Source organism: Pseudonaja textilis, chromosome 3 (assembly GCF_049901715.1).
Source record: "Pseudonaja textilis isolate UNSWEBS1 chromosome 3, rPseTex1.2, whole genome shotgun sequence".
NCBI lineage: Eukaryota > Metazoa > Chordata > Lepidosauria > Squamata > Elapidae > Pseudonaja > Pseudonaja textilis.
The window spans coordinates 90995090-91005552 of NC_141992.1; positions in this window are offsets into that span (position 1 = coordinate 90995090).

Here is a 10463-nt window from a genome sequence, read left to right on the forward strand (position 1 = left end):
ATGCCACAGCCAACTAAGCAACCTGTATACTGGCCTTCTTTCTAACCCTCCACTCCTGGGAAGTTGGGGAATTCTCCCAGTCCCATCACACCTGGAAAGCCTTGGCTGATAGGACCACTGTGTGTAGGCTTTCTCATTGCTCTACCATGCCTGGGTCCACTTACTTTTCTCTTTTCCTGTAACTTCTCCACATAATGCAAAGCAGAGCTAGAAAGCTAGCAAAAACAATCTTCCTCAAGTTTAGAGGGGTCTTTTCAGTCTTGAGGAAGATTGTTGTTGCAAGCTTTCTAGCTGTGACTTGCATTGGCTCGATGCATCTGTCAGCAGTCAGAGAGAAAGGCAAAGGTAAATTGACTTCCACATGGTGGGAGAAGGAGAAGGCCCAGGCCTCTTGGGTATGGTGGAGCATGGAAAAGCTTGCCTTTTGACCCACAGTTTTTTGCATGATAGTGGGCACTGGGCCTCCCAGGGCTTTACCCACCTCCTGAGGACCCTTAAAAACCTGTTTGGTTGTTTAACAACCTGTCTGGTTGCTTAATGACAGCAATGGAGTGAGCTGGGATTGCAGTCATTAACCCAAGTTGTCACATATCTTTATTAATGACTGTAACAAATTATGTCCAAAATTCCAGACTCGGTGCAGCCATAAGTTGAGGACTACCTGTAATACTTTCTGTATCACCTTTTTAAAATTCCATACCCCCAAATTTAAGTCCTTATGGAATTATGTTAAAACTGTTAGACTTCCTAAAGTAGATCATAGCATTATGCATCCACCAACTACCAAGATGATAAGAATCAAGAAATTATATCATGCTAACAGATTAAAACCATTTAGTACTATTGTAATTTACATCCCACTTACCCACTCATGGAATTAAGAATGGGACAGGGCACAGGAAAAGGTAATTCTAAAATCTGCATTGGAATCCCTTGCTGGTTCAAAAGTAGTCCACTATTTGATCAAAAAAGGAGAGAGTATTCTTCTTGATTAAAAGCATGCTTTCATAATGACAGACATAATGACATCCATTTTCCCAGACATTCAAGTCAGAGCAAGTTCAAATGCATTAGCACTTAACTGCAGAAGTCCCCAAACCATCAGATGTCATTTTTAATTAGGTTTGCTACTATTCCACTTGTCTCTCAAGTTGAAAAGGGAAAAGTTGAAGTCCATTTCGTGCACTTTTTTCAGGTTTTATATTTTTGAACCTATAGGCCTTTGGTAGTGCCAATGTTACAAGAACTATAAGACTATTACTTACCAGTTCCAGATTCAGAGACAGAAGTAATAAATCTTGATCTTGGCAAAAAATTACTAGTAGATATAATTTGTAAATATTTTTTGAGAAAACATCCAAGTTTATTTCATTTTTTTCAGGAGGCAAAATTTCTAACAAGGTAATAAAACCCATGGGCTCAGCCAAGGATTACTTTATAGAAAAGAATTAAATCACATATTCGAATTGTATGGAACAGCATGGTAAAGTTAAAATTCAAAATAACAGTAAGATCAAGTGCTGCAAAAGATTAAGGTGCTGTATTATAATACTTCTCCTATTTTGTTTCTGTAATTTAGAGAATAGGAGACTAGACTTTTCTTGAAGAGAAGTGGCACTAGGGATTTTATTCTGGGAATATTTTGTTTAATTATTTATTTTTATTCTGGGCAATTCACAGGGTTAAAATATAATTTGATAAACCTTGCTTGATTTGATTCTTTTATACGGAAATGGACTGCTGTAAAACACTTAAATGAGTAGGCAAAAGCAAAACTATGAGACTGGATGACCTTGAAGGGAAAAGGGGACTGGTAACATAAAGGCTACTATCTTTTCTAGAAGTCTAAAGGTGATCACTGGATGAGTTTAATAAAGAACAAATTTATGTTAGCTAGTATTGGTATTCTAAGGGAAGATGGAAATGCAGAAATGTGAAGATATCAAAATGGCCTCCATAGTAAGGTGACCCCCCCCCAACCTTATAGAATGTACAGGTAATTTCCATTACTTTTAAAATTTGTTATATATTCTTGAAAGGCATATAATCTGTAATGGTGTAGACTCTGGGGCTTTTCAACATTTCTATGGCCAGGAGCCCAATAATCACTGTAGATTTGTGCAGGCCTATTAGAAACCATACTTTGTCACAAGATATTCAGGTGCTTTGGTTCCTTATTTAGTGAGCATTTTTCCAATAACTATTCCTTGCAAAAACAATTCAGGCACCAACAATCTTTTGGAACAAATGGCACACTGGAAATTTGAGAGTAAGTTGTAGGCACATGCACCAAGTTGTAGTTATAGGTGTCTTAGGCAATCACAAACTCTCCTATACCAGAATCTAAGCAAATAATTGGGCTGTAAGCATCTGCCATTTTTGTTTTTGTTTTTAAGACTATCGTTGAATCTATGTAGAGCATAGATAAGATTGAAGCCCTTAATTTATTTTCTCCTTGAATTAAAACACTGTATACAAACCAGGTCCAAAAAGTGAAATCCATATGCAAGCAATGGTTTTACATCTCATTGCATATTTATACGATAATATTCACCACGCCATAAAAATTGATTGGTGGCAACTTTGGATGTAGATAAGCATTCACTGAAAGAATAAATTGCTGCTTATAACCTTCCTAAACATAGCCAGATTTGAATTGAGATGTGTATATTACAGTTTCCAGTGCTTGTTTCCAGCATGCTTAAGTGATCATGTTAACAAGAGGTTACCTGAACAAGGCCACCATAAAATACTTAATCAGGTCTGAAAATCAGGCAGTTTGTTACAAGTTAGAAGAACACCAATTTTATGCCCTTGCCTGTTTTTTCCAGCCTTCAGTGAATTTTGATTTATAGTTGAGCACTTTGTGTTATAACATAAATAAGCCAATCACAGACACATTCAGGCATCATGATGAATACACAGCATTTAAATGTATTGTAGGAACTTAAGATCATTATTTTCACTCTGAAAGAAAAAGGTAGTTTGTTTTGCCTCCAAATGAATAATTAATAGAATAAATTATTATTTATCTGAATGATTTATGAAAGCTATTAACCTCCGCAGTTGGAAGAACCCTTAAAATCACCAATATAATCAAACAATAGATGAACAAGAAGACTGAATACAACAGTTAAAAATCAAATAGCCTTGTTATTTAGCTATCAAATTCACTAGATGACCTTCGGCTAGTCACTATATATTTCAAGACTGTGGCATGGATAAAATGATTGAGGTTTTCTGGAATCACATATTTTGCCTTGAGATCCTTGAAGGAAAATCAGGGCATAAATTTAAATAAGCCATCAACAATGTGTCTATAGAACCATGCTCAGCTATCATTATCCCTTTGAGAAATAATCTAGTAAGTTTTACAGCCAAGTGAAGCTTTCAGCTGGAGCGATCTCAGATCCAACATTATAAATACTAACCCACTTTAACTCTACATTTATCTCCACCATGAGCTTTCCAGGTTCATTTTCATGCAGACATTTGTGGTGAGGAAGAGAGTAAGGACTTTCCATGTCTAATTGCCCATGTCTTCATTCATTAATTCTAAATTAATGCTGTCATTACCAAGCACTTGATATTTTTCACTTTCCTGTACATTTTCCCAGTCATTCAATTTGATAGAAATAAACTTTTTTTCCTTTTTTCCCCATAAAAAAGAAAACTAAAACAATTCAAATGAGTAGGATGTGATATTCTGATAATAATCTAAATCATGAGGCATGTGTGAGAATCCAATATTTTCTTCCACACACATTTTTCTAGTATTTTGAATTCTCATGGTTTCATGAAATCCCAAGGGAAGATGTCATGAAAAATCTGGAGCCAGTTTGGTCTAGTGCAGGGGTGTCCAACCTTTCACCTTCTCTGGGCCACATTAGAAGATGAAAATTTGGTTTGGGCCGCACATAAAATAAAATAACAGTAACGATACCCGATCATCCCAAAAAAACATAGAAAACATAGTTAACATATTAAATTTATTTGGAAATAAAGTTAGTGAGATGTTTTTATTATTTATTATTAATTGTTTATTAAAAATTATTTATTTTTTATCACGGTTTTTTTATCACAGTTTTTTTATCACAGTTTATTTTCCGGCCAAATTTTGCGGGGGGGGAGGGGGGGAGAAAGCTCGCCTGCCTCATGCCTACCTCTCCTCCTGCAAATAGCCCGGCTGGATGAGGCAGGACTGGAAGGCAGAAGCAGCAGCAGTGGGGGCAGAAGCCTTCCCCGCCGCGCTTCTGCCCCGCTGCCGCCACTGCTTCTGCCCCGCCGCCGCTGCTGCTTCTGCCCCCGCCGCCGCTTCTTCCCCGCCACCGCTGCTGCTTCTGCCCCCGCCGCCGCTGCCCCGCCACTTCTGCCCCACCACCGCTGCTGCTTCTGCCCCCACCGCCGCTGCCCCCGCCACCGCTTCTGCCCCCCGCCACCGCACCCGCTTCTGCCCCTGCCGCCGCTGCTGCTTCTGCCCCCGCCGCCACCACTGCTTCTGCCCCCCCTTGCGCCCGCTTCCCCTGCCACCGCTGCTGCTTCTGCCCCGCCCCCGCTTCTGCCGCCGCCACTTCTTCCTCGCCACCGCTGCTGCTTCTGCCGCCGCCGCTTCTGCCCCCGCCACCACCCCTGCCGCCACCGCCGCTTCTTCCCCCACCACCGCCGCCGCTTTTTCCCCTGCCGCGGGGGCAGCGGCGGCGGGGGCAGAAGCAGCAGTGGTGGCAGGGGCAGAAGAGGCGGCGGCGGGGGCAGAAGCGGTGGGGTGGCGGCGGGAGAAGAAGCGGTGGCGGCGTGGGGCAGAAGCGGCGGGGTGGCGGGAGAAGAAGCGGGCGGCGGCAGGGGCAGCAGCAGCTGTGGGGGCAGAAGCAGCAGCAATGGCAGGGCAGAAGCGGCGGGGGTGGCTGGGCAGAAGCGGCGGGGGCAGCAGCGGCGGCGGGGGCAGAAGCAGCAACGGTGGCAGGGGCAGAAGTGGCGGCAGTGCCGGTGGCAGCAACAGCAGGAGGTGGTGCTCTGACACGCCTACCTTTTCTCTTGCTGCTTGGCCTGGCACTCGCCTCGCCCCACCTCGCGCCTACCTCTCCTCCTCCTTCTCACTGGCTGTGGCACGATGGTTGGGGTGAGCACTGGGCCGCATTACGAGGTGACCTGGGCCGCATACGGCCCATGGGCCGCGGGTTGGACAAGCCTGGTCTAGTGGTTAAGGCACCAGGCTAGAAAGCCAGAGACTGAGTTCAATTCCTACTTTATCCATGAAAGTTGGCTGGGTGACCTTGGGCCAGTTATTCTCCCTTGCTCCAATTCACTGCACAGGATTGTTATTGTGGTGAAAATAGAAAGAGGAAGATATGTTCAATGCCTAGAATAATAATAAACTAATAATTAATAAAGGCAGTATATAAATTAAATAAATAAATTATTCTCTTGGGCCTTTCTGTTTTCACAAGAAGCATGGGCATCCAAAATCTATAGAAAGATGGAAAGAAATGTAACACATAACAGTCTTACTACTATAATATAGATTCACAATTGCAACTGAAATAAATCTGGAAGTAATACTTTTTTAAAAATTTTTATTGGTTTTTAAGACAAACATAGATAAACAAAACAAAAACATCAAGCCATCTTCCATATATATATACATACAATGTGTCGGTTGGTTTACAAATTGTTTTGTGCTTCCATTTCATAGTCCTCAATTACAATTACATTGTATATATTCTCATATTTTCAATCAAATATTAAATACATTAATATCATTGTTAATCAATCATTTGACTATACTTTTATTCATTCATGTTTTACGAAATAATCCATATTTTACTTAACCCTGTGACAGTTCATATTATCATCTCAAATCTATCCTACAATCATTTTGTACACATAATAAGAAAAAATACATCTTTATATATTTATTATTTTCTAAGAATCTACATATTTCATTACCATGTTTTATTGTCTAACCATTGATAGAATAGATCCCAAATTTTATAAAATTGTTTATCATCTTGTTCTCTGATTTCAAATGTCAATCTACTCATTTCAGCATATTCCAATATTTTCTTAATCATTTCCTCCTGTAATGGTATTTTCTAATTTTTGCATTTTTTGGCAAATACAATCCTAGCCGCTGTTAATACATTTACAATCAGATATTTCAATTCTTTACTATATATTTCAGGTAAAATTCCCAATAAAAATATCTCTGGTTTCAAGTCTATATGCTTTTTTGTCCTTTTTTCCAACCACGTGTGGATTTTAGTCCAGTATTTTTTAGCATATGCACAAGTCCACCACATATGGTAATATGAGCCAGGTATCTGATGACATTTCCAATATTTTTCAGATTTGTTCTTGAATATTCCTGCTATTCTTATTGGGGGGAAATGCCACCTGTAAAACATCTTATATAAATTTTCTTTATATGCTGTTGACATTGTCATTTTATAATTTGAGACAACATTTTTTGCCATTTCTCTACATCAATCCCATATCCAAAATTCTTCCCCCAAGCAATCATAGTTTCTTTAACTTGTTCTTCTTCTAGTTTAATTTCTAATAAATATCCATACAATTTTTTAATCACCTTTTCATCAGTACCTGTCAAAATCTTATCTAAGTCAGTCAATTTATCATAGAAACCTTCTGTTTTAGAATCTTTATCATACCTTGAATGTATTTGCAAATTTGAAAACCAATTCATCTTATACCTTGTTCCTATAATTTTTACATAAATTTAAGTTCACCTTTTCATTCAATATTTCACCATATCTAGCTGTTTGTTCCTTTATATGTATTATAGGATAAGAAAATGCTACAATAGTCGATAGCCAAACTGGAATTTTCAAATAACATTGCCTTTTAGTCTTCTCCCAGTTTAACCACAGAGACTCCCATATATAATATCTTCTAAAATACCCCTGTGTTTTAGTTCCTTTACACCATAAAAAAGCATGCCATCCCAACAGCAGATCATGTCCTTCTAAAGTTAACAATCTAGTATTTCTTAATGTTATCCATTCCTTAACCCACATCAAATTTGCAGCTTGGTAATACAACTCCCTATTAGGCAAACCAAATTCTCCTCTTATTCTGGCATCTTGCAAAAGTTTTAACTTTATTCTCGCTTTCTTACCTTGCCATATATATTTCAACACAATTTTATTTAAATCTTCAAAATAATCTTTTCCAAGCCTAACTGGAATTGTTTGGAACAAATATAAAATTCTGGGTAGCATATTCATCTTGATTGTTGATATTCTCCCTATTAATGACAGTTGTAAATTTTCCCATTTCACCAAATCTAGTGCCATCTGCTGCTTAAGTTTGATATAATTATTCTCTTTTAGTGTACTACATCTTGCTGTCAAATGTATCCCAAAGTACTTCATCTTATTCATGACCAGTATTTTCAATACATTTGACAGTTCTTCCTTTTGTCTTGATAGCATATTCTTTGTCAAAATCTTTGTTTTGTCTTTATTTATTTTCAAACCAGCCACTTTCCCATATACCTCTATCTTTTCTATTAATTTTGATTCTGTTTATAGTGGGTCTTCTAAAATGAAAACCAGATCATCTGTGAATGGTTGCAACTTAAATTCTTCCTTTTTAATTTTCATCCCTTTTATATCCTTTTCTTCTCTAATATTTCTGTTTAACACTTCCAAGGTTAACACAAACAACAAAGGTGATAGTGAGCACCCTTGTCTTGTTCCTTTTCTTATATCAATAGAGTCTGTCAGTTCACCCTCTATCATTACCTTTGCCGTTTGGTTATGATATATAGCTTCTATTGCTTGAATAAATTTTTTACCAAAGCCCATCTGTTCCAGCTGTAATAACATGAATTGCCAATTCATATTATCAAATGCCTTCTGCACATCTAAAAATATCAAAGCCATTTGTTTTTCAGGATGTGCCTCGTAGTATTTCAAAGTGTCCAAGATTACTCTCATATTGTCTTTAATTTGTCTCTTTGGCAGAAATCCATTTTGATCAGGGTGGATAAAATTGTTTAGGTATTTTTAAGTCTTTCTGCCAATATTGAAGCAAAAATTTTATAATCTGAATTTAGTAATGAAATAGATCTATAGTTCTTGATTTGTAATGGATCGGCCTCCTCTTTTGGGACAAGTGTAATACAAGCTTCTGACCATGATTTGGGTATCTTCTTGTTTCAATCTCTTTAGGTATCTGAGGTAGATTAGCATTCTGTAAGTACTGTTTAACTCTTTCTTCATCAATATTCTCTTGTGTGTATAGTTTCCCATAATAGTCTCGTATAATTTCCTTCTTCTCTTTACTACCATAGCAAACTTGTCCTTGATCATCTATTAATTGCAATATTTTCCTTGATTCTTTCTCCTTTTTATATGCTAACCATCTACCTGGTTTATTTGCATCTTCAAAATAGTTCTGTTTTGCACCTCTGATTTTCTGTGTTAGTTCTTCTTTTTCCATTAGTCCCATTTTATGTTTAATTATATCCATTTTTAACTTAATGTCCTTTTTCTGTGGCATTTTCTGTAGTTCTTTTTTCAAGTCCTTTATATTCATCCTCTAATGCCTTAGAGGCTAGTCTTTTCATGATATTTCTTTTCCTTGTATAGTCTATTATCAAGCCTCTGGCATATGCCTTCATTGTATCCATACGTTCTGCACTGATGTATCTTCTTTTTTATTTTCTCTAAAGAAGAAAGCCAGTTCTTTCTCGTATGTAATTTTCTATAAAATTCTTCTTGATTGTCATTCGGGGCACAGATTGCAATCAGGAGTGTTTTCATATTGTCCATTATTTCCACCATTAGTAATCTTCTATTGTCATTGCTACAGATCAATTTTGCTGGGATAATATCTTTAATGTATAATACCACTCCTCTTTTCTTGCACTGTGTCAAAGAAGTAAATATTTTCCCTAATTTTGGCTGTATCAGCAATTGTTCATATTGCTTTTTAATATGTAGTTCTTGTAGGCAGATTATATCAAATTTTAATTTCTCTAATTTGTGGAAAGTTTTCCTTTTTTTAACAGCTGAGTTAAGTCCATTTATGTTAATTGTAATCAGTTTTTTTTCTCTTCCATGGTTATATTTTGTACTTAGGTTTAGCAGCTCTTGTAGAACTTCATTCATGTTGTTCTTTGACTTCCACCTTTCCACCCCCTGCACCTTCTTCTTTTTTAGTTGCTATTTGGCAGTCCTCTTGGAATTCAATTAGTGACATTGCTTTTTCTGCCTCCTCTTTCCCTCCAAAATATTCTGTATAAAATAATTCAGCTTTCTCAATTGAGTCAATTCTATGTCTCTGTTCTTGCCATATGAACATTAAACATTTTGGAATCAGCCATCTATAATTTACCTCTTTTTAAAATAGAATTTTAGTCAGAAATCAGTATTCTCTTCTCTTCTCATCTCTCTCACTCTTCTGGGTACTTGTTTCAGGACCACAATCTCCTTGTCTTTATATTTCAATGTTTTCTCTCTTGCCACTTGCAATATTTGAGTTTTTATGGCTTTCTTTGTAAATCTCATGTGAACTTCTCTTGGTAAGCTATTTCTCATTGCATATCTTGTGAAGACTTGATAAACCTTGTCTATTCCATCCATCATCTTCTTTTTAGTTATTTCCAGAGCTTCAGCCAAAATTTCTATCATTATCTCAGCTAGGTTTTGTCCCTTTTCTTCCTCTATGTTTTGGAATCTGAAATAAAATTCTGATCTGTCCATCTCCCATCTCAACATCCCACTTTTATCTTGTTCAACCACAGTTAATCTGCTATCAATATCTCCAATCTTCTTATCTCTTTGTTTATCTTCTTCTTCAATTTTTTGGGAATCTCTCATCATACTTCATCATCATTTGTTGAATGTTCTCCACCTTGTCATCAGTTTTTCCTGTTCTTTGTTCAATGTTCTCTGTTCTCTTTTCAATATTCTCTGTTCTTATTTGTATATTTTGAATTCCTTGCATAATCATCTGCAGCATCACTTTTTCCTGTTCTTTTTCTTGCTGTAACATTGTCTGTATTGAGCATTGTCCTCCAGATGGTGAAGAGGAAGAAGTAGAAATTGGACCAGGCGCTGTTAGTTTCCGACTCATTTCAGACAATTCAAAATCTTCAGGTTCTTCTCAACCTTAATCCACTTGTGAAATAACCAGTTGTAATTCCAAGTAAAAATAGTGGGGGGAAAGAAGCCAAACAATAACAATAATAATAAAAAATTCTTCAGGTTCTTGTATACCTTAATCCAATTGATTGGTTAGATAGCAGTAAAAACTCAAAAATGGAAGAAAAGACCATAAGCACACACAAAAAAGAAAAAAAAAGTTAAATCCTGGAAAGGGTGGAAAAATATAAAATAAAAAACTAAAGAAGAGAAAAGAAAAGTTCTTCAGGTTCTTCAACACCTTAATCCAATTAAAAAGTCTCAGGTATAAAAAGGATGCATAACAAAAAAAAAGAA